Consider the following 25,627-nt stretch of genomic DNA (forward strand, 5'->3'; position numbering starts at 1 on the left):
AAACTTGGGCTACATGAATATTTTTGAGGTGCGGCATTTGAAAATTTGTTGGAACTGTGTCCACCATAATGGATTCAGTGATAGCGTAGGCATTTCAACCTTGCACAAAATCATGGGGAATGTGGCATAGTGGAGACAGGAAGACCTAAGTTCAGATCTCCTCTCAGACACTTATGAGCTGGGTGGCCCTGGGAAAGTCATGGACCCTTCTTAAACCTCAGTTTCCTTGTATGTAAAATGGGATGATGATGATGATGAATATGATGATGATACCTATGTCACAGGATTATCATGTCAAAGGCTGAAATGAGATAATTTATATAAAGTGCTTTGCAAATTTTAAAATGCCATACAAGGGTCAGTTATTATTGGAGATTAATCAAGCATTTATACCCTTCATTCTACAGGATCAGATCAAATAGTTTGTACTTTTCCAGTGAGGGAAGTAGGGTAGGAAGAACCCAACTACCTCCTGGAGAATCTGCCTAGAAGTCTCAAATAGTAAAGTTCTTCTGGTCTGCTTGGTAAAGCAGTTCCTTCTTGCCCCCAAGTGACTACTTTTATTATATCCTATTAAAAAGGGAAAAAAAGATAAATTTCCCTGGTCAGGAAACTTTTAAAATGCAAATGGCTCACTTCCATATCCATACTGAGGCAGCCAGGGGTTAGCCTGGTTTCCTACAAGCAAGCTAATTCTGTACAGAAAGGGTTCTCACTTATGAGAAATAATATTTAGAGTCTCTATTTTCTAGCCACTGTAAGACTTAACATAATCCTGGCTTCTTCCTACTGACTGGCACGTTCCTTTAAAATTGCAGAGACCAGCAAGCGCACTGTTGGGTGAGCTGGCTACATCCTGGGAAAATAATAGCTAAGCATGAAACAAAAATACTCAGGTGGATCTGGGATCTCGTTAAAATCATAGTCCCCACAATGATACAGGTTATCGTCCCTCCAGGCTTGCTCACCCTCTGTGCGGCTTTTACCCACCACCTCTCACAAATTTGCCATGGGAATTGGGAGATCCATAGTGAGGATATACTGGAGATCTTCCTCATTCTCTCTTGAGGCTATGAGGTCACAAGTGGCACATATGGTATTTGTGCCCATAGAGTAAAGCAGAAAATAGCACTAAAGAAAACAAAGATGGGGAAAGCAACTGTATTCTAATACAAACAAACATAGAAGATTCTGTGCTGAAAGGCACCCAGTTGTGAGAGCACTGAAGGATTCCTTCCATGAGAAGTCTGAAGGAAGCAAAGGTTCCAAAGGCATGGGGGGAAAATCAAGTCAGACCTTTTTAATGCCCCCCCCCCCCAGTGACTGAGATAGTATCAACTGCTACCAACCTATAGGAACTACTTTTCCTTCTGTATAAAAAATACCATGAGACTAGTTTTGCAAGTATTAGTAGGAAATACTAAGGAAAGCAATATTATACCGCAGATTGCATCAATTAACTGACTGAAAGTAGAGAATAAGATCTCACTGTGTTCATAATTTATTGACTCTATAAAACCTTTGGATTCAGTAGAATAAAATGGTGCCTTATAGGTTGTCTTCCTATAGTGAGGGGAAACAACTAAAATGGATCGAAGATACCTTGAAAGATACAGCAACAGAGATAGATACCTTATTCAAAAGCAGTAGAGACACCTTATTTGAAGACACTGTGATCATATATATTATGCAAGGCACAAAACAGGGAGACATGAGCTCACCAAAGATTTTCATATGCATGTCATGGTGGAGAGCCAGTGTGAAATAGAAGTTGAAGAGGGATTCTTTAACTTTTAAATAGAGACTTTGAATTCTAAGGACAGGAGGGGTAGCTAAAGAGGAATTATTAGTCAAGAAACTTGAGATCATGTCTGGCTCTACCACTTAAACCACCACTACCACAACTACTACTACCACTATCACCACCACTATTACTACCACTACCGCCACTACTATGACTACTAGTACTACTACTACTACCTACTGCAGTATATGAAGTGTTGAGGAAGGACAAACAACTCTGCTGTGAGGTCTTTCCAAGCCCTTTTTAGGGCTGCTCATCTACCTTTGGTGTCCACCTGTCACCCAACTCTTACCTGTGGTTCCAAGAAGCTACAGTATACACAATAGCCATGCAAAACCATCTTGACAGACAGGCTAAACTGGGTTGAGGATAAGTGACAAGCCTCAAATGTATTAGCGAGTTGGGGGATGTTTACCCCAAACATGTGAAGATATCCCCCAGTGGAATGGGTAGATGAGAACAATTTGTTCCAATGGCCATGAAGGTGACTAAAGCAGGTGCTGCAGAGTGTTTAGAGCTTGGTCAGACAACAAAGATGCCAAGGTCATCCACTATATCCCAGGCCATCACCAATTGTCCTAACTTTTGCCTTGCCACTGGACTTCAGTGACTCTAGAAGAGAAAGTGAGGCTAATGACTTTGTGCAACTCTGCCTCACTGAAATCTAATTCACATGGCCAAGTCAAGACATAACCCATGATGTCATCGGTCCTCTTCAAAAACAAAGGACAAGCAGCAACAAATACTACTACTACTACTACTACTATCAGTGCTATAATTACTACTAGGTTAACATTTTTATGGCACCTTAGGGTTTGCAAAGCATTTTACACACATTATCCCATTCAGTCATCATAGCAACTTTATAAAGTAGAAGTTACTATTTTAACAATTTTACAGATAAGGAAACAGATAAAGGTTAAATGATTTGCCTAGGGTTAAAAAGCTAATTAATTAGTGTATGAGGTATGATCTGAACTCAGTTCTTCCTGATTGCAAGGCCTGAGCTTAATCTACTATGCCACCTAGTGGTCCTGGGCAAATCACAATTTCTATGAACTTCAATTTCTTTATCTGTAAATAAGGAGGCTGGCCTTCAGTTATCCTTTCCATGTCATGGGGGTTAGGGACACAGCACCCCCAAGATCTGGAAAATCTGCATAAAATTTTTGTCCCTCCCCTTGTACCAGAGAAGTCTGAATTTTTTTCTTTTTATTTTATGCAGTGTTTATAGTACCTTATTGTAAAACTTGGGTTAAGTATTTGGTCACAGGCTCTGTTATCCCCTGGCCTTTGCATGTCATCTATGGCTTCAGCAAAACTCCCCCAAAATTCCATTTAATCTCTTATGCCGACTCGCCATATATCAAAACCACAACGAGGAAAGTCGTGATGTGCATGGGATGTGGTATTTAAAGGCCCTTATAATTTGAATGTTCTAGGGTGCTAAAAATCCACTGCTTTTAGTACTACCTAGGTGAGAACAGCATCTGACCCCATTCTAGAGTTCTTGTTCTCAGAAAACTCCTATGAAGTTGCACTGTGAAGGTGGAAAGGGAAGAGAATAAATATTTATGTAATACCTACTATGAGCTAGGCACTGTGCTAAGTGCTTTGCAATTATTATCTCATTTGATCCTCACAAGAACCGTGCAAGGTAGGTGTTATTATCCCCACTTTATAGTTGAGGTAAAGGTCAACAGGTTATATGATTTGCCCAGGGTCACACAGCTAAGTGTTTGAGGTTAGATTTGAACTCAGGTCTTCCAGACTCTAGGCCTTGGGCTCTATCCACTATGGCACCTAGGTGCCTCCGAAATTCCACTGTGACACTGAAATAAACTATTTGCCTTGAGAAGGGACAACAAATCGAAACATTCTCCTTCAATAAGGAGGTTGAAGTTATCAGATCTAAATGCAATATGTTCTCTTTTCTTTTCATAGATCAGTACTTGCCAACTTCCTAAAATAAAACACATAGGGAAATGAAAACCTAGAAATGTCTTACAGCAAGTAGGATTTTTACCTTTTTTCCCCATCAACAGAACACGAGTCTTACACAAATGGTAGAAGAGTCAGTGTGTGTATGTGAGAGAGAGAGAGAGAGAGAGAGAGAGAGAGAGAGAGAGAGAGAGAGAGAGAGAGAGAAGACGGAAATGTTTTATTTAACAACTTCCAGAATCAATAAGCATGCGCATTTGGGCAAGATAGTCAATATTTATTGCCTGTAAAAAGAGTTTTGCTGTTAAATTAACAAGACCAGGGAAATCTCAGAAGAAAAGGAACTTCCCACTTCTGGGCCTCAATGAATCCAGAATTCCCTGGCATGTATCATGAGTTCAGGGTCTGGCATTTCCACTGGGCAAAGCAAGACAAGACAGATGTGAGACTGTTTTTCTAGGCTAAGGGATGAAGACTGGTCATCTTCATTCCAGCTCCCCAAGTGCCACACAGAACTGGAAGCTTGCCAAAATGCAGAGCCATAACTAGCAATTTTGGTGCCTAAAGTAAGTGGCACAAAACATGCCTTCAAATAAACTTTATAATTCATGATGTGAAAATAATACATTAAGAAATTAGGGAAAATTCACTTGAGTGGGAGAGGAAAAGTTAGTTATTGGTTCACAGGATCTGTTAGCTTCCTATTTTAACTATATATTTGGAAAGTATGCATGCATCAGTGTGCCTAGAAGGGTGTGCTATATGTGAGCCCCCATTTCCACTGGTCTTCTTTCTCCCTTCAGGGGAAGGAAGCAGTTCTGCCTCAGGGTCACAGGGCATGAGAGCAGATCTGGTGCATGCTTCTAGGTATGCCTATGAATACATATGCTAAATGGTTGTGCCCTGTAAGTTTTGGGGACAGAGTTATCACTGCTAAAATAGGATTCTGTCAAGTGAAGAATCTCATATAATACAAATAAACCTAGAAATTTATTCAAGGCATCATGATGTAATGAAATGAGTTCTACATTTAGAGTCAAAGGATCTGGATTTAAATCCATGCTCTGCCCTTTACTGTCTATGTGACCTTGGGCAAATTACTCAACCTCTTTTGTCTTCAATGTTCTCCTATGTAAAATAACAGAGCTAGAGTAGATGAGCTCTAAGACTCTTTCTGGATCTTAATCTATAATTTGACAAGAAAGAGCCCTATGGTAGGGTCCTCATGACAGGTATTCCAAGAACAGATTTCAATAGTAGAATTATAGTGTACTTCCCCTATGAAGATTCTTCTTTTAATCAATTCCTTTCAGATTTGGTCTCTGCACTAAGTTCTTTCAGGTCAATATTCCACTTCTTTTCACTGTCAAAACTAATGAAAAAGAAGAGGAAGATGTGCAGATGGAGGAAGTGTTGTTGTGGGAAGAGTTTGGACGTGGGGCCAAAAGACCTGGGTTCCAGTTCTGACTTGTCACGTACTGACTTGTCACTGTTGAGCTTCCTTGGGTGAGTCCCTTTCTCTCACTGACCTCATTTTTTTTCATCTGAAATGTGGTGTCTTTTTAACAGCTTTTAAGGCCCCTTCCAAGTACCCATCTATGATCCAGTCATCTGCCCTACAGGATGGTGCCAAAGTTTGATTGAGATAATAGACGTGAAAGCAAAATACCAAGCAAACATGAGAGATTAATTAGTATTATCAATGTTGGATTTTCTGACAAATTTTTTTTTTAAAGGAACCCCCCAAGGAACTAAAACTCAAATGTACTTAGCTTGCCAAAAAATAAAAATGGTAATAAGAACAATTACCTTTCATTGGTATGCCAGGTTAGAATTTTTTCCCACCAATTAACACAAACAATTTATTCTCTCTCCCTCCCAAGCACACCATTTGAAAGGTAAAAAAAAAAAAAGTAAAAGAAAAACCCTTGTTACAGATATGCAATTAGGCAAAACAAATTCCCACATTGTACATGTCCCGTGATAGGTCTCATTCTGCATCAAGTTTGTCACCTCTTGGTCAAGAGTTGCATAACAGAAATCCATTACCAGAGCCCAAGAATCATGGCCAGTCATTGCATTGATCAGAATTCTTAAGTCATTCAAAGTGTTTGTCTTCCATTGTTCTTATTGTAGAAACTGTTCTGCTGGTACTGCTCACTTCATTCTGCATCACTTTGTAACAAAGTCTTCCCAGGTTTTTCATTCATTTCAAAGTATTGCTTAAGGTTGGCTCAATAATAATGATAAATCAATAAACTTTATCAGGTTAGGAACTTTTAAAACAACCATCAGTTAAAGTTATATCTTCTTACTGCTTTCCTTTCTTCCACTTCCAGAAGGCTTGGAGATGAATGAGGACTTGGGATTCAGTAGGGCTTGGGGATACATGGGAATGGGAGATTGGGATGATGGGGGAGGGCTGAATGTCACCCAAGTGCAGAGGGAGAATGCATGCCAGGGACTCTGGAAGCGATTACAAGAGTCCCTTAAGAAGTTAATGAGAGAGAAATGAAAGCAAATACAAAGTATTTCAATGAAGCTCTAGCTACTGGTGATACATTTTATAGCCAGCCATTTCTCCAATTCATGTATTTGTGGTTGCTTTGGTAGCTTTTATTAACCCTCCTGAAGCCATTTTTTCCCCTTGAACTGCTGTGGTTGATCATGCTGAAACATATTTTGGCACTTTTAGAAAACACAGACTATGATGAAGCATATTAAAGGGACTTTTAAAAAACTTGGATTAATGACCTGATAAGTTATAAAACAAGTTGGGATTGTGTGAATTTGTACTTAGGGATTTTCCAAAATGTGAATTATTGATTTGATAGCTTGTAATAAGTCCTTCAAAACTGTTCTGCTCTATTATTCAAATCTTTACTGTGCAGTTTATTGACAGGTTGACTACCACAACGACCCTCTTGGTGACGGGCATGTAGAAAATTCATAAGTTCTTCAGTCTTTCTTTTAAAGGGACCTGATGATCACTAGCCAGACTTGCCAGGAAGAACTAGTCATGATACTGTGTGACAGGGGAAAAAATATCTCAGCATCATTCGGCCTGGTTCATTGAGTGAACCTGACTTACAGATACAATGAAACTGTTTATTCAAGGTTCTCTTTTTTTTTATCCATGTTACAATGTTCAGTCTAAGAAAAGCAGCATGGGTCGTTAGATGGAGTTCTGGCCTCCACTCAATAGTCCTGACACCCTGAGTATACCACAACGTATCCTTGTGATCTTAAAGAATGGGAGGAAGTCTCCCAGCATGTTAGATGGACCTGGATGACCTAGTAGGACCCCAGGTGATATACTAAGGCTCTAAGTAGCAGATCTTTTTACTGATCTTGCTTTGGTGGAGAGAATTTCTGCATTGGGAGCTCCCCCTACCAATGAAATCACAAGTCTGGACCAAAAAAAGTAAGAAAGAAGAATGAGTCTGTGTCTATAATAATAAAGCTCTCCCAAATCACTCTAATTGGGGAAAGGAAAGAGGAAGTGTAGGAATAAACATTTATATAGCACCTACTATGTACCAGGCAGTGCTAAGTGCTTTTAAGGGAAGGGAGTAAGCTTTCATATAATGCCTACTATGTGCCAGATACTGTACTAAATACTTTTTACAAATATTATGTCATTTGATCCTCATAATAATCCTGCAAGGTAGTGCTGTTATTATCCCCCCATCCCCACCCCAATTTTATAGTTGAGGAAACCAAGATAGACAGAAGTTAAGTGACATGCTCAGGATCACTCACCTACCAAGTTTCTGAGGCTAGATTTGAACTCAGTTCTTCCTGACTCCAGGTCCAATGCACTGTGCCACTAGCTGTCTCTTAAGCACATGCCATTTTAGCAGAGAGAAGTGACAAGGATATTAAGGGCTTTGAAAAATACGTTATATGAACAATGGTTGAGGGTACCTTGAAGGGACCATTTAGGATAGTTAGCCCCCAAAAGATAACATGTGGAGGAAAGATGATGTCTTCAAACAGCTGAAAGATGGTCTTGTAGAAGAGAGAATTACCTGGTATAAATATGACTAATAGGGAAATATGTTTTGCATGACTGTACATATATAACCTATATTAAATTGCTTACCATCTCAGGAAGGAGGGAGGAAGGTCAGGGAAGGAGAGAGAAAATATGAAACTCAAATATTTTTTAAAATTAATGTTAAAAATTGTTGGGGCGGCTAGGTGGCACAGTGAATAGAAAACTGGTCCTGGAGTCAGGAGGACCTGAGTTCAAATCTGGCCTTAGACACTTACACACACACAAAAACTAGCCGCGTGACCTTGGGCAAGTCACAACCCCAACTGCCCTCCAAAAAGCAAAAAACAAAAACAAACCAACAACAAAAAAAAATTTTTTTAATTGTCTTTACATATAGCTCAGAAAAAAATAAAATATTTTTTTAAAAGTTCAGTGGGTATGGAAGTAAGACCAATGGATAAAAGGTATAGGAAAGGCAAGTTTCAACTTACTATAAGAAATTACTTTTTAAATATTAAATTGTCAGAAAATAGGAGAACCTCTTGTTGCTAAGAATATTTTAGCAAAGGCTGTAGACCATCTAGGCCACAATCCCATCTTATACAAGTACTTACTTCCTCTACAATATTCTTAAAATCTTCTGGACTAAGATGTCATGACTTCTTCAAGGTCACTGGGCATGACCTCAAACAAAGTTTGAGGCAAGAATCAAGGACTCCCGATTCCTAGTTCAGTGTTCTTTCCACCAAATGCATCGAATCAATGGGGCCATAGTCATTCTCACTGTGATCAGTTAGATTTGACTTGTTCCTAGGAGAGAAATCACACACCTAACCCCACCTTATCATCTTGCAAGAAACACATTACTAGGCACAAGGGGGTTGTGTCAAGTGACACAGAGAGAAAAATGTTCAGAGAAAATCCTTACCATGACTAAATGAGCCACTCATTGTTGTAATAGACAAGCATATGGAAGACAATCCAAAAACTTTTATGAGTAAGTATTCCTAGGCTCACACAACTATTCTAGATTGAAATTTAAACAGTACGATCATAATATTGAAGACTAGAAGAGATACCAAAGATTATTTAGTCTCAAGAACATAGATAACTTTATATGCACTCTTTGGAATGGCACCAACACTTTTTAAATATCAATAATGTACACACACACCCACCAAAAAAGTCCACAGTAAGACCCCAAACAATTTCTTAAATGTCATTCAAGGGGCCCACATGAGTTGACACACACTTAATGTATAAGTTGGCCTTGGGGCCAGACAACTTGGTTCAAATCCTGCCTTTGACACATATGGTCTGTGTGACCCTGGGCTAGTCATTCAAACTCTCACCTTCAGTAATGCTCTATAATGGAATATAAATGGAAGTGGAACTGCTGACCTGCATTGGTAGAGGAAATTAACTGATCCAGGAGTTCCCTGTACCACTGAAATCACAGGTCTGTCACCATCCTCCTTTAAAAAATATTCTCAATACAATTTATTTTCACTTATGAGTTTGACTAGATTAAAGGCTCCTTCCTCTCACTATGCTGTTTCCCTGAGTTGACTGAAACTTTTAGAGGATTTTGTGCAAAGGAAGTTTTCACCAATACCCACTAGAATTATTGACCCTCCGCTCTCCTTTTTGACTTGATTTACTGTTCCTTTCCCAAGGAATTTCAGTGGTTGAGGTACAAACATTAGTTTTGCTTTGAGCCAAGTTTCCAATGTGTTATTCTCTTCTTTGAGGGAAAAATAAGGCAGTGTGATCCACACGTGAATGGTGGTGAAATATGGTTCACAGGATGAGCCTGATTTGTTTTTCCCTTTGGTTCATGAGAGACCAGGTGGCTGAGGGGGAAAGAACTTGTAAATTCAAAGAATGCACCACTGTTCACTCAACAGGGTCAAAGGGGAGAAGGACTAGAGAGGTCTAGAAAGAACTCTTTCTTTTTAAATTTTTAATGTTTTCTTTTTTCCCAATTACATATAAAAATAATTTTAATCTTGACTTTATTTTTGCTATTATAAGTTCCAAATTCTCTCCCACTGCCCTCCCCACCACTGCCCCATTAAGAAGGCAAGCAATTTGATAAAGGTTATATCATACAAAACATTTTTCCATATTGGTCATGTTGTGAAAGAAAACACAGACAAAAAAAAATTAAGAAAAATAAAGTTTGAAAAAGTATACTTCAATCTGCATTCAGACTTCATTAGTTGGAACTTCTTCTAAAGCAAGAGATGGCTATGAGGAAGTAGTTCTGGTGAGGTAACCAGAACCTGGACCACAGTAGCTCACTGGGCCTGACCTGTCTGTGTTTCACTGGACCTAGGATACTCTTTGAAGTTACAGGGCTATTTAGAACTGTCTGTAGGCCTGGTATAATTGGAAAAAGAAAATCCAGCCATTTATTTGGCTGAATTTTTTACTGTTTATATGGATGTAATCAAAGTCATATGTTGAGGCAATACTAAAGGTAATTGTTGTCCTATGGCTAAAAAGCACATGGGCACATGGGAACAGCTCCAAGGGGCACTGGAAGACAAAGAAAAAATTCCATCATTATTTTAAAACCCTATGGCTGGACTCTACTTCCCTTTTCTGTGGAAAGAGAATTCGGTGGCAATAATGAGTACAAGCAGGTGGGGGAGCTAGGTGGGCCTTTCTTTAGTCTCTCAAACAAAGTGTGACATTCCTTGGGCAAGGCAAACCATTTGGCAAAGTGTGAACTGCCCTCATCATGGGTACTTTATTGGCACACTGATAACAACAGAGTCCAGAGATCATATAATACTTATACTGCCCACTTCATAGGGTTATGGTAAGAGATTATAAAATGTATATTATCCACTATAAATGCCATGTAAAATGTCAGCCTGATGATTGTGCACAGTAGAAGAGTCAAACTCCCCAGGTCCCAGGATAAAGAGCCTGATGCAAGCTTATGATTTCACTTATTAAATATCTTTTATAGGGGAACTCACAATTTTTACACAACTTCTTGCACATATAATACCCTGGGACATTTACAGAACCCCAGAATCTCAGAGATGGAAGGGACCTCAGAGGTCAGCTAATACCTGAAATAGTATAACCTTTACAATCTATTCAAAGAGATATAGCCTTCTTTTACTTGAAGACCACCAGGCAGGAGCAACCTAAGTTACTAAGAGTTAGGAAACTTTTCCTGATGGAAAGCCTATATTTGCCTTTTTTATTTCCACACTTTGCTTTTAGTTCTTTCCTCTGGGCCCAAACAGAACAAGTCTAAATCCTCTTATACATCTGTATGTTGCTTCCTAACTTAGATATCATATTCTTTTCTAATTAGCATACTACTTATGGTCTATAAACCTGTAGACAAGAAAAGATATTGGGATAGCAAGAGGAACAGGAAAAGTCACAAGCTGAAGTGTCTCGCCAACTGGATAGGAGCTGATTATGAATATCTGGAAATGGATGTAAGTGAATGAATCCAAGACAACCTTAAGAAACTCAGATAAAAGGATGTTGGGACGTGATTCTGGACAATTCAATGCAGACTGTCATCTCTATGCTTATCCCAAATGAGCATGAGAAGCAGAGTCCTCCTACATGTCAATGTAAATATAACCCCTTTATGTTTCTCCCAGGATATAGAAATTCAATAATGATAGATCACATCCACAATAAATTACTGGAACACTCTGTCCAGGAGTCAGTCCCGTCACTCATCTTTGTATTAACAAGACATCCAACAAAACTAGCGGGAAAGAAATCCCAAACCCTGAATTCCAGACTTCCACTTAAAAGAGTCTAATGGTAAGTAAAACACACAGACGTCTCTTTTTCCTAAACAGTGTGCCAAAAAGAAAAAGACCAGACATGGTTGGTGTGGAAATGGATCTTTAGGGGAACTATAGTAAAGCATCCCCTTTCCCCAGATCTTAATGACTGATTCACATGCCAGAAACAATATCAATTTAATGAGGTAGAAAAGGACAGGAGGTAAAGCAAAGAGAAGATTTTGCTGGTGGGAAGACATGTCATTGGAAGCAATTTCAGAATTGACTGGTGTGGTTTCTGATCATGACACCTGGCAATCAGTTCACACCACATTAGCTAAGAGCACCCTTCCAGAGTGGCAGTCAGGGAAGCAAATCCTAGTGCCCCAGGCTTCCAACTTAGCTTCATTTCATGGAGGATACTAGTCAAATCCACCCTGAAGCAAAGGGACAGCAAGTATGGTTACTATAGGACTTAGGATGATGCCATTTACCACTTGTGTGACCTAGGACAAATCACAGCACCATTCTGAGCCTCAGTTGCCTCATCTATAAAGTGCAAATGTTAAACAAGAAGGCTTCTAAGCTCCCTTCTAGCTCTAAACTGAAGTCATTTGAAAGTTTTGTTGTATCCTTGCCTATATTTTAGTGACCTGCACTTTCCATTCCCTGCCTCCAAATATATGGGGGATGTGAGTGGAGTGAAAAGGTCACAACCTTTCAGATCCTTGGGTAAAATAAAAGGTCCCAACCAAGCACAAAGTACTACTCCAAATGGGAACTGGCAGGGTTGGGAAAAAGAAAATGAAAGTGTTCAGCCGCTTCAATTCACGGTTGTTGCCAATCAGCTCATTTCCATGTTTCAACAAAAGCCATTCAGGGAAAATGTCAAACAATGGAACAAGTGATAGGGCAGGTGGCTTCTGTCAATCGCTAACTTTCCTCCTCAGGACATATATTGAATTACCTTATTGACAGAAGCTATTAAAATCATGAATTTTTAATCTTCATTCATTTCTCCAACCTCTCCCCACCCCTCATTCCCCCCATCACTGTCCCTCCTTTTCTGAGTAGAATACCAGTCTAAAGGGTGAGCAGGAAAGACAGAAAGAAATTATATTCCATTACTATTAGTAACCTGACATGTTAGAGAGCTTGAGTCTTCCCCTTACTTCATTGCCTCCCCCCCAAAAAAAATCACCCCACAAGCCTGTCAGGGAGGAAGATAATAATTTTATACCTAGACATGACCAATTTCCTAATTGTTCAGGGAAGGGAATTAGAAAAGGCTTATGAGAAATACAAGAGAGATCCCTGTGTACCATCTGTAAGGGCTGACAGAGGTGGTGGGAAGCAGATGTCCAGGCTGACCTTTGGAACCAAAAGCTAGGGAAAGCAGCATAGCCAATGGTTCCTTCTGCATGTGACAAGCCTGAAAGGTGACCTAGAGAGTGTTCTTCTTTTTCCACTCCAAGAAGTTAGACCTTGATGCATAAAAGAAGTTTTAAATTAGCATTAGAATGCAGAGGTAGATGTTAAGGATGTCTATCAGCTTTAGTAGATGGTCCCCTGTGAAGAACAATGGCATTACTCAGGATTGATGGGTTGGCTTGTTCATCCAATATTAACAAAGAACTGGAGTTGCCTCCCTCCTTTTTGTAGCCTTTACCTTCTGCTGGCTGAATTTCCTCACCACTAGTAGCTACTCTGACCACCTCTTCCCCTCTAACCCATCCCCCCTCTTTCTCTCTCTCTTTCTGTCTATCTCTGTCTCTCTGTCTCTGTCTGTCTTTCTGTGTGTCTCTTTCTCTCTTTCTCCCTCCCTTCCTCTCTTTGGCTACCTATTCAAAAGCCAAGATCTCAAGGAACCACTGACACAAAGTGTTCTGAACTGTTCATACAGTACAAGCTCCTGTCAAACTTGTCCAAAAAACTGTTGTTGTAGTTTTCCCTTTGTTCTCAAAGAGGACCATGACATCAGGAAGGTGATACCATGACTTGCAAATGACTTGGATTTAAGTGAGGGAGGGCTGTGCAAAGTCACCAGCCTCACCTTCTTCTCGGGAGCCATCTGGGTCCAGTGGCAAGATATAGATCAGGACGACTGGAGATGGACCCAGACTTGTCTAAAAATAAGCCACACTCAAATATTCTGCCTGAAAAGGGTTCACAGCTGAGACCCCATTCCAATCCCATCCTTCTACCCTGAGCAAAACACTAGGATATGGGCAGCACAGTGGCAAAACAGTGGGGAAAGAAAAAAAGGAAGACAAAGTAAACAGAAAGATGATGTAAAAGGAACTATGCCTTGAAAAAAATAACTCAAAAAGCAAATCTCTTCTATGACAAGGAAGGCCGTGGACTTTAATGGGAAACATCACTGTTTTAAATTGTGCTAAGCCAAGGTACTCATATAATATAATAACCTTGGGAATGAAGAGAGAACATTGTTCTTTCTTTTTCATTTTTGCTCTTTGAGAGTTTTTTTTTTCTTTTGGCTTGTACCGTGTGCTTGTTTCATTTGGGTAGAAATGGTTTATTTCTTTCTCCTCGAGATCTGGGCAAAATGTCAAGAGTTGTATCAATATGTATATTTATGAAGAATTATATACAAGAGGATCAAAGTATTCATAGCTCACAGCAGGGGGAGGTGAGAATATGTTTTATCATTTCTAAGTTACAAAGGAGTCTTTCCAACAGGAGGAAGCCAAGCTATTCCCCCTCAGCAAACAGATCTAAACCATGGAAAGAGGGGCTATGGGACCTGATTAACTTCTGGCCAGGCAGGAACTTCATTGGGTTGTGTTAGGAAAAACAAAGCAAATTTTGTTGAAGTCTAATAATATAAACCCAGCCATTTCACATGGATGAAGGCAAAAATGAAAGGTACTGAACTCTTCCTAGGACAGGGGAATGAAATCTACACTGAACATTGGGATGTCAAGGAAATTCTATTGCCCCAGGAATTCTGCATAGCTTTGTCAGTGAGATGAAAAGTTCCTGACTTCAGCTCAGGTAGTTGAGTTGTATCATTCTTAGGAAATCTTGTGCTCAATGCAAGATTCTCTAGTATCATTATAATAATGGTTGTGTTGATAATAATAGCAATCTCATGCTCTAGGTCCTCAGTACTTGGGATGAACATAAGGGTTGGGGACTCATTATTTCTCTGTCTAAAGGAATCCCAAACTACTTATTCCTCAAACTTTGTGGGTCAGGATGGAGATTTGTAGACTGTGAGAGATAGATATGATGGACCCTCGAGTCTAACCCCATCATTAGACAAATTTAAAAAAAAAGTGAGGCCCAGACACCTTAAAGGACTTGCCCATGGTCCCACAGAAAATCACTGGCAAAGTCAACTCAAATTCAGGGCCATAGAGATGTAATGGTGGAGGGAACTTCCTTTTGCTTTTCCAAAATCCAGAACCAATTGAATTGTCATTATCTTGCATCACCACGGACTAAACCATAAGCCCCTCTGCATTTCAAATGACTTAATTCAAATATGAGAAAAGACTTTTAATGTCCATTAATCTAATAATAGTTCTTTTTACTAGAGAGCAATTCAAAGTGTGAAAAAAGAATACTAAACTGAAAGTTATATCTGTAATTTCATCAGCATAGGAACCACTTCTACTAATGTGGTTTGAAACTTGTCTGTAATTTAGTTGATAAATACTAAGGAGCTACTTCCTGAGTCACAAAGGGAGAGAGAGTAGATGACTTTCCTCTGGTCACACATCTAATAAATATCAGAGGCAGGATTTTAACCCAGCTGTTATTGACTTCAAGCTCAACATTCTATCTACTATGCCACACACAGCTGCCTTTAGAGAATTCTAAACACTACAACTCCAAGGTCAAAAGACAAACAAGTCCTGTCCATAGACAAGCCTCTCCTATAGGAATATGCCATGAAGACATCTCATCCTACCAAGAGCAAGTCTTGCAGTTGGTTTCAGCAAGCCCATGGACAGGAGGCTGGCAGCCTTTTTGAAAGGGAAGCCATTGGGCTTTGTAAGCAATTTGCCACACTTGTCATACTTCCTGGATAAAAGCCATTCCCCGAGGATATTGTTCTAACAAAATTATCCACTGCTAAGGCCAGCAGCATGCGCATCTTGTCTCAATCAAGGCAACAGAGAGAGGAAAACCAGCCACGCATGTCTGTCATTTGAGCGATTAGCCTTTGTATAGAGACAGCTCAAAAAGGCTAGTTCTTAGTGGCTCCTCATTTCTCACTGATAAATAATTTTTCTATGTCTATCAAGGACATGTAAGGATGAATACTGTTGCAAGGCGTGATCCAGCTTGTGACAGAAAAATCAATGTAAATACAGAAAAAAATACCCGGGGTCACCAAATAAGGTGAGATGAGACCAAATAAGGATCTCCAACCCTTCAAACAGGAAAAAGGCAACTATTTGGGGTTTAACAGAAAATTCAGGGATCTCATCAAAATGTCTACCACTGGGCCTTTTACACTTAGTTGCTAACCATTCTTTCCTGTTTTTGTTTTTTAAAATGTGGGAAAAATCTTGTAGTAAGAGCAAAGGATTTCAAGTGAAAGGAACCGTGGGAGTCACCTAGTCCAAATGATACATGTTACAGATGAGGAATCTGGAACCCAGAGAAAGAAGATTTATCCAAGGCCACATAGCAGTAAGCTGCAGAACCAGGACTCAGAGCCATTTCCTTTGATTATTCCACATCTGGTGATCTTTTACCAACACCTCACTGTTTTCTACAGTTTCTTTATGTGAGCATTACATCTCCCAAACTGATTTTCCTTAAACATAGATTTGATTGTGTCATTCCATTGTGACAACTCTTCCTGTCGTTGCTGGGTCATTTCCAGGTGTGTCTGACTTGATGTAACCCCATTTGGGGTTTTTCTGAGCAGAGATACTGGGGTGGTTTGCCACTTCCTTCTCCAGCTCATTTTATAGATGAGAAAACTGAGGCAAACAGGATTAAGTGACTTGCCCAGGGTCACACAGCTAGTGTCTGAGGCAGGATTTGAACTCAGGAAGATGAGTCTTCCTGACTCCAGGCTGGGCACTCTATCCCATCCACTGTACCTCTAGCCCCAGATGCCTCTATATTCTTTTAAGCATTTAAAGCCCTTCACAATCTGGTTCCAATCTACCTCTTCAGTTTTATTATATTTGACTCTACTTCACAAACTGTTTATTCCTTACATTTGACAATCCATTTTCCATCTCCTTGTTTTCACAAAGTCTGTCCCAGATTTCATTTAGCTACCTCCTCTATTTTACATCTTTGAAAGGATCTGGCCAAGAAATCCCAGAGGCACACCTTGAGAAAACATTGGAAATTCAGAAAGCTAATGATCACTTCAATTTTATTACTTGGGTTTAACAAAAGAAGCTGAACACATTATTCTTTCTGGGTCTCAGTTTCTCCAAAAGTATAAGGAGGGTCACTATGGCTACCCAGTGCAATACTTAAACTGGTAGGCACATTTTCTGTGTAAGGTAGGCTGCTTAAAGTTGTTTGTTTGTTTTTTTGGTTTTTATGGGTTTTTTTGGTTACAAGTAAGGGCTCAATGGAAGGGAACCTAAAGGTGAAATAGTTGTGGGATAAAAACAAAGGCAATGATAGAATTTTTTTTTAATCCAAAATGGAAGGTGAGAAGCCCATACCAAAAGATGTTGGAAAGGTTAGCTAATAAATGAATGGGGAAGAAATTATTTTGTTAAATGTATGAAATATGAGAATATCAGGAACACAAATTTGGGAGGGGACCTCAAGAAGTAATCTGTACATGTTTCTGTCTCTAACATCCCAACTGCAAAGCCAGAGATGACTGTTCTATATATACGCTGGTGGGCTCTTACGCTGGTTTTTTTTCAATTGATTCAAGAAGGACTTCCTTCCATCTAACTAAATGATGAAACTGGAGTCTATTACCCCTTGCCTTGTCAACAGGGGGTTGAAGAATAACTAATCATCTTCACCCTCTTCGAAAAAAGATAACAATGAGGTCAGTCCTTCACCTCCTCTTCTCTAGGCTAAACAAACCTGTCCTTTCATCTTTTTTCATGGGTCCTATTTCCTTGTTTTGAAGTTGATTTTCTCCGAGTTCTTCAGTTTTCTACTTTTTAAAAAATGTTTTTTGGCCCAGATTATGTGTGGAAATTCCATATGTCAACACAGACTGGCAATTAATTCATCTCTATCTTATGATTCTGGAAGTGCCCAGGGGCACTGAGAGGTTACATTACTTGTCCATGCTTACAGAACTATTATGTGTTAAAGACAAGACTTGAACTCCTTTCTTCTTTGCTTCCCCTCAGGTTTGCCATGTCTCGAAAAATAAGGAAAATAAGGTGACAAAATTAGGTCACAATGGAAGGGATGAGACTAATGGCCTTAGGATTTGGGGAGCTCTTTATTTTTCATGTCCCAGGGGGCCCAAGCCTTGGTATAACATTGAGGCAGGGACTAGAGATGATAGATGAGGCACAAATTAAATGCTCAGCATGACCACAGATACCCAGCGATTCTCATGAAGTCCTTGGGATTCCATGTATCATGGTGTGAAAGCCACTGGCTATCACTTATCACCAAAATCTTTGCTAGTTTACTTGGTTGCTTTTAGATCTTGTACACTATCAGGAAAATGTTGCCTTTATGTTTCTAATTCATTCTAACTTAACAAATCTAAATCTCATTTCATCAGAATTTTTTGATGCCTCAGATGCCTTTCGAGTCTTTTTTAACTAAAAAAAAAAGGCTTCAAAGGCTGTTTTTAGAAATTTCTAACTCAACATTTAGTAATATTAATAACTTCTACCTTAACATCCAGGCCACAGGTTACCCACCCCTGATTTAGTTTGAAAATTCAGAATGACAAGGAATAGAGGTTAGTAAAATGTGTTTTTTGGTGCCTACCCAACCTTCTGACCTCCCACCCCTTTCATATACAATTGCTACTATTGGATAAGTAAATAGAACACTGGACTTGTAGTCAGGAAGACCTGAATTCAAATCTACCCTCAGATACTTACTAAAACATAGCTTACTAAAGGTCACTTACTAGCTACTTACTACCTGGGCAAGTCATGTAATCTGACTGCCTCAATTTACTCATCTATAAAATTGGGGGGCAGGGGAGGTTAACAATATCACCTATTTCCCCAAGGTCATTGTGAGGATGAAATAGAATAATATTTGTGATGTGCTTTAGATTTTTAGATAAATGTTAGTATTATTGTTAATTATTGCTATAGGATGAGGGTGTTGGGGTTTTGGTCTTAGGTCAGATGAACAATATTCTGGGACAATGTAGATAATGGGAACTACTCAACAAATGAGGTTATCTAGGGCTGTTGTTTTTTTTCACTTATTAATCTACAAAGGCCATAGAATCACAACTTTAGACCTAGAAGTAAAGTTAGAGATGACCTACTCCAGGGGGCTTTAACTCATGGTCCATGGATAGATTTCAGGGGTCTGTGAACTTAAAAGGAAAAAATATTACATCTTTATTTCAATATACTGTATATTTTATGTTATGCATTTAAAAACATTCTTGGGTGGGGGGTCCATAGACTTCATCAGATAGCCAAAGGGGTCCATGACACAAAATATGTTAAGAAGTCCTGGATTAATCCAATTCTCTTCATTTTACAGATATGGAAACTTGGGTCCAGAGCCTAAGTGACTTGCTATCAGCTATAAAAGTAGTAAACTATAGGACTAGTCTTTGAAGGAAGGAAACAAACATTTATTAAGAGCCTATTATGTGCCAGGGATTGTTCTAAGTCCTTCATGAATATTATCTCATTTGATCCTTACAACAAGACAACCCTGAGAGGTAGGTGCTATTATGATCCTCATTTTATAGTTGAGGAAACTGAGGCAAACAGATTAAATGATTTGCACAGGTTCACATAGCTAGTAAGTGTCTCTTAGTAAGCCACCCCTTAGTAAGCAACTGAGACTGGATTTGAACTCAGGCCTTCCTGATTTCAGACCCATTGCTCTATCCACTGTGCTTCCTCGATCCAGAACTCTTACCATTGTACCATCCTTCCTCCCTGCCTAGTGTGGTTTGTGGTGGAACTAGCACTGTAAAATTAAAATGTCTTCTCATTTAGGCAATATTTACCCATTATTAGTCATTATAAGCTTAAGTAAAATTGGGGTTTTGGAGGATTATTTTTAGTTCTACCAAAGGCACACAGTAGAATGTGGGGAGGAGTTTGGGATAGAGGAGGCTGGGCAGCATGAGGACCCCAGTGGCAGAAAAGGAGAAGGCTGCAGAAGGACAGATGGGGGTTAAGGAGAAATTTCACTTACTTCACAGTTTTACTGAAGGTCTACTCCAGACCTGGTTGATAATGTTCCTCTTATTCTAATAATACCTATTACTGCTAACATTTAAATATCACTTTAAGGTTTGCAAAATACTTTATACATATTGTTTCATATGATCACAACAATCCCATGAGTTAAGTGCTATCATACCCATTTTTGCAGATGAGAAAACTAAGGCTTCAAGAGATTAAGCTACTTGCTCAAGGTCACTTAGCTAACAGGATATAAAGAATTCAAATTCAAATCTCCTTGATTTGATTGAATTGAAATTGAAATCCAAATACCACACTCTATTCAGTATGCTACCTAGGGAACTTTCCAGTCAATTCAACAAATATTAAGTGAGCACATTCTGTGTGTGTGTGTGTGTGTGTGTGTGTGTGTGGTGTTTTAAATAGGTGAGAGGGGTGGGAATTAAAGAAGAAGAATACCTAGTCATTGCTTTAAGAGTTCAAGCTGTTATTCATTCGTTTTTCAGTGGCGGTTTTCTCAGCAAAGATACTAGAGCAGTTTATCATTTCCTTCTCCAGCTCATTTTATAGATCAGGAAACTGAGGCAAACAGGTTAAGTGAGTTGCCCAGGGTCACATGGCTAGTAGGTATCTGAGGTCAGATTTGAGCTCACGAAAAGAAGTCTTTCTGACTCCAGGCAGGCCAGGCACTCTATCCACTACACCACCTAGCTGCTTTTAATAGTAAACAGTCTTAAAGGTGAGCTAAGATATAGACTCAAAAACCTTATGGTATTGTCCTTGCCTTATCAACTTTTTGTTATTGTTGTTCAGTTGTTCAGTCATGACCTCATGAACCATCAAATACCACGCTCTTCTATCCTTCACTATCTCCCAAACTTTGTCCATGTTCATTGTTCTTATGATATTATCCATCCATCTCATCCTGTGCCATACCCTTTTCCCTTTTGGCTTCAATGCATCCCAGCATCAGAATCTTGTCCAATGAGTTCTGTCTTCTCATTATGTGGCCAAAGTATTTAAGCTTCAGTATTTGTCCTTCCAATGAATAGTTAGAGTTAATTTCTTTAAGCATTGACTGATTTGAGCACCTTGCTTTCCAGGAACTCTCAAAAGTGTTCTCCAGCACCACAATTCTAAGGCATCAATTCTGCGGCACTCAGCTTTCCTTATAATCCAACTTAATACTCTTAGTAGATTATAAACTCCCAAAGAATCACAAAACCGCATGAATCCAGAGTTGTAAGAGATCTAATCCAATCTCCTCATTTTACATATAAGGAAACAGGGAAATGATCTTTTATTTTTTATCTATAACATCTCTCTGCCTCATTTTTCCTATCTGTAAAATGGGGATAATAACATCTACATCCATGGGTGGTTGTGAGGATAAAATGCACTAATGTTTGCAAAGCTCTTTGCAAATATTAATGTGTTATGTAAATGCTAGCCACCCTACATCTAGAATAGTACATTGTATGAAACAGATGATCAGTGAATGATTATGGGATGAATGAATAAATGAATGAATGAATAGTAGGATGCAAAGAGAGTACTATGGAAGCGTAGAGGAAAGAGAGATTATTTTTGGCTGGAGGGATGGGGAAAGGCTTCATGAAGGATGGGACATATAACCTGAGTCTTCAGTTCAATTTAAATCAATTCAGTAAACATTTTTAAGGGCCTACTATGTGCAAGGCACTATGTCACAAGTAATATTTAGGAGGCAAAGGTGTCAGAGAGGGCATTCCATGCAGAGGAAATTGCAAGAACAAAAGAAGACACACATAGGATATAATATGATGAGAACTTTTTAAGGACAGAGATTTTTGCAATTCTGTATTTTATCCTCAGGCTGTAGGCAGGAGCCTAGCCCATAGTGGGTGCTTTGCAGAGTGATACTTTTGTTTAGCTGGAGTCTAGTGGGAATGAAGAGGAGATAAAGTTGGAAAAATAGGTTAGGTGGGAAGAGGTGAAAGTATCGATGCAGAGTGAAGTGAGCAGAGCAGAGAGAAAACAATTTACACTATAAAATAAAAATGAACAGTTTGAAAGACTTATGAATTCTGATCAACACAGTGATCAACCCACTTCCTGCTAGAAAAATGACAGAATATGCCGAATAAGACACTCATTTCTACAGAGGGCCAATGTGGGAATTTGCTTTGCAAGACCATCCATATTTTTAACAAAGATTTTTTTTCTTTTTGGGGACAGGGGGAGGTACAGAGAAGTGGAAAAGAGAGGAAATAAATGCTTGATGAGTGGAAAAATTATAATTAAAAGAAAAAAAGTAGGTTAAACCTATATTGAGTACTGCCTTAAATTCCAAAGTAAGCAGTTTGGGCTTTATTCAGGAGACTTATAGGAGTCAATGAAGATTTCTGCATAGGAGATAGTTTGTTCATAGTTGTGGCTTTAGGAAGATCACTCCTAACAGATTGCTGGATGGATCAGAAAGGGAAAAGACTACAAGTGGAAAGACCAGTTAGGTGGTGAAGAAATGCCTGTGGATTGATTGATTCTGCTTGACTCACTTGGCATTGGTTTATATGTCTCTCCAGCAGGCATATACTTGAAAAGAAAAGGGGTTATGTGGGGTGATAGAAGAATAATGGTTTGGATGTGGCCAGAGGAGAATGAAGAGTGTGTTGATAGCTCCTTTCACGTCCCTGAGTTGGGGTGGGAAAGAGGGGAGAATGGAGGAGAGTTTCACAGCTTAGCTTTTGAGAAGCCATACCAAGCATGTACAAAGAAGGCAATTCAATGGGACCCCAAAGAGGCAGAAAGATCTCCCCTAGATGGAGAAGGAACTTTCACCAAAGGAAGAAATCATTAAGCAGCGGTTAGAGCATTCTCTCTCCTCACTGCTGTGTTACAATCTGTCCAAGCTGTATCTGGAAAATCTCTGAGGAAATATTAATTGCCTGCCTGAGTAAAACTCTGTATGGGTCTGCTTCCTTCACAGTCTAGCCTGCAGAGACAATAGATGCTGACTGTGACTGAGTTTGGGACCCACCCAATTAATCACCAGTTACCAGTTATTACCATCGGCATGGGCTAGGAGGCAGGTCTATCTACCTTCAGAGCTCAGGGTATGGGAGCATATACACTACAGCTTTAATTTTAAACCAGTACACAAGGTTGGCAGGTAGCTGAGGAAGAGAGGAAACTTGGAAAATTAGCATGTGGCACTTGAGGGATTTTTGTATCTGGGTAGGAGGTAATGAAAATAACAATGTTTTCTTCCCTTTTCTTTCAGGCATGAGTAGAAACATATACACAGAGTAGAAGCTACAAGAAAACGTAAGAACCTTAGAATTTAAATATATTCTGTTGCTCTCTCCCCATAACCACAATAGTGATATTTGCAAAGGGGTCAAGTTCAAATACAATGACTTGTAACACTCTGTCCCTGTCAGAAAAGATCTGAATTTGGGATTATTGTTTAGGTCCCAGTACCACCTTTTTAAGGGGACAAAAATAAGCAGGCATCCTGGGATGGCGAAGAGCCTCAAAACCATGCCATGATAAGCATCTCTGGAAGGACCTAAGATGCTGAGCATTAGAGGAGAGAAGCCTTAACAGGGACATGATAGCTGCCCTCAAATATTTAAAGGCATATGGAAGAAAGATTAGGCTTCTTCTGCTTGGCCTCATAAAGTAGAATTAGGAGCAACAGGAGACCCATATAGCACTGGGATCATCTATTTCAGGGGTTCTTAACCCTTTTTTGGATAATGAATGCCTCTGGCAATCTGATGAAGCATATAAGCCCCTACTAAGAACAATGCTTTTAAATGACTATGTAGCTGGGTGATGAATAAATGAATATGGAGCATGCCCAGATCACCTAACATGGAAGCATCATGCATATCTGCCATGCCCTACCATGTAGGCATAATTAGCCTCTTTCAAGGCTGGATGTGTAGCCAGAAGAGGCTATGTCTCTAAAACTAGCTGACTGAGATAGCCTCAGTCTTTTTTCTTATGTGTTCTTTCCAGCTGTGTGATGGGGATCATACACAGTTCACCTGTAGTACAGGCACCACGAATTGACCCATTTCTCATTTTAGGCCTGGTGGCACCAAGAAATGGGCCTGGGGTGCTTGTTTCTGCTCTGTTTCATTTGTTCTCCATATCAAGATACAAGTGGCAATCCCTACCAGCCATGGGAGTTCAAGCAGTTGTGACCTCAGGACCATGTTTGTAGCTAGATAACCCATCCAGGAAGCCCTGAGAAGCCAAGGTTCCTGGGACTTGATCTCAAGGGGGTTTTAGTCTTGGAATTTGGGACTGTGCCCTATAGGAACTGATCTAATCCTCTTCTCCCAAGAGACTGAGGTGGCATAGAGAGAATAAAGTCCCGTGCACTGGAGGAGTAAGTTTGTATATTTGTTAACATACCTTTAAAGTAAACATTCCTTTAGCTAATCTGTTAGTGGCTACATAGAACTGGGGTGAGGGGGACACTCTCTACACTTGGGGCAACACCACTAGTGAGGACTAGAGTCATTTGCAGAAAACATGGACACACCCAATCCCCTTAAGGTGCCTGAGAACCCTGGGGAAAGGGTGAGATGTAACCTAGGCAGCAGGGTCCAGAATAGTCAATGTTACACAAAAAATAAAATGTATAGGATTATAAAGGAAATCAATTATATTAAAACATCTATCCATCAAACTATAGATCAATCTATCTACCTATCTATTCACATATATGTATATGTGTACATACAGGTGTGTGTATGAAAAACACAAGTTCACAGTCTCAGATTAAAAACCCCTGCTCTAATTCAATCCTTTCATTGTAAAGATGTGGAAAGTGGGGTTCAGAGCAGTTGACTCATCCATATTTGCAAAGTTAGCAAGTGGCAGAGCCAGGATTTGAATTTAGGTCCTTTGATTTCACATTCAGTAATTTTTTCCAGAGTCCTATTTCACATCAGTTTGTCTCAAAGAAAAATCTCCTAAAAATTGTAGGTTTTTAAAAAGTGGAAGAGGTTGACTCTGACAGGTTTCTTCTTCATTTAAAATCTTCCAACAGACACTGGATAGCAGTTGTTAGGAAGGTTATAGAAAAAATTCTTGGTCGAGTCTGGGTTCAACTAAACAGCCTCTGAGGCCCTTTCCACCTCTGAGACTCTATGAATGCCAAGAGATTGTAGAAATTCAAATTTTGTTCTAATACTGTTCCAATAAATGCCTGGGGCTTAAAGACCATTTTGTTAGGCAAACATTTTAGTGGTTTGATGTTTAATGCAGTGGCATTTGACCTGTATACATCATCTCAAGATTTGCATTTCAATTAAAACATCCCTGGTGGTCCACTACTTTACCTTTCTTTAACGAATTTTGACAGCAAAGGATACACAAGTTGATTTGTTCCTTTCCCCTATTTCTGTGGCTAAGACATTAGTGTTTATGCCAAAGTTGTGTTGACTCTGAATCATTAATGAAATTAGCCTCAATTCTATCCCCTCAGGATATCTCTATAGTAAGAGACCTTGAAGACTTTTTAGTTAAAATATTCACTTTCAAAACCACTCAGAGTTGATATCTCATGGGATTTAGCATCTCAAAACAGTGCACAGAAAATGCATGTACAGTAATTAGGTTCTGTATATTTATGAAAAACTGACCAGTCAAGACATTCACTAAAGTTTTATGTCAGCATGCAGAAAAATTGAGGGGAGAGGGCACAAATCTAGAATGGCAGAACTTGGCCCTTGGCTTTGGGTGTGTACAGTAATCAGGTTTTATATATTTATGAAACACTGGTCAGTCAAGA

At 39.4% G+C, this 25,627-nt stretch overlaps 1 protein-coding gene across 2 annotated transcripts in view; it reads right to left on the reverse strand.

The window, feature by feature from the left end:
• The window catches only part of KIF26B (kinesin family member 26B), a 628,846-nt gene that overhangs the window by 135,953 nt on the left and 467,266 nt on the right, over positions 1-25,627 (reverse strand). The window lies entirely within an intron of this gene.

This window comes from Petaurus breviceps, unplaced genomic scaffold (assembly GCF_028583685.1).
Source record: "Petaurus breviceps papuanus isolate PSGF00001 unplaced genomic scaffold, PetGlider_PUasm1.0 90778, whole genome shotgun sequence".
NCBI lineage: Eukaryota > Metazoa > Chordata > Mammalia > Diprotodontia > Petauridae > Petaurus > Petaurus breviceps.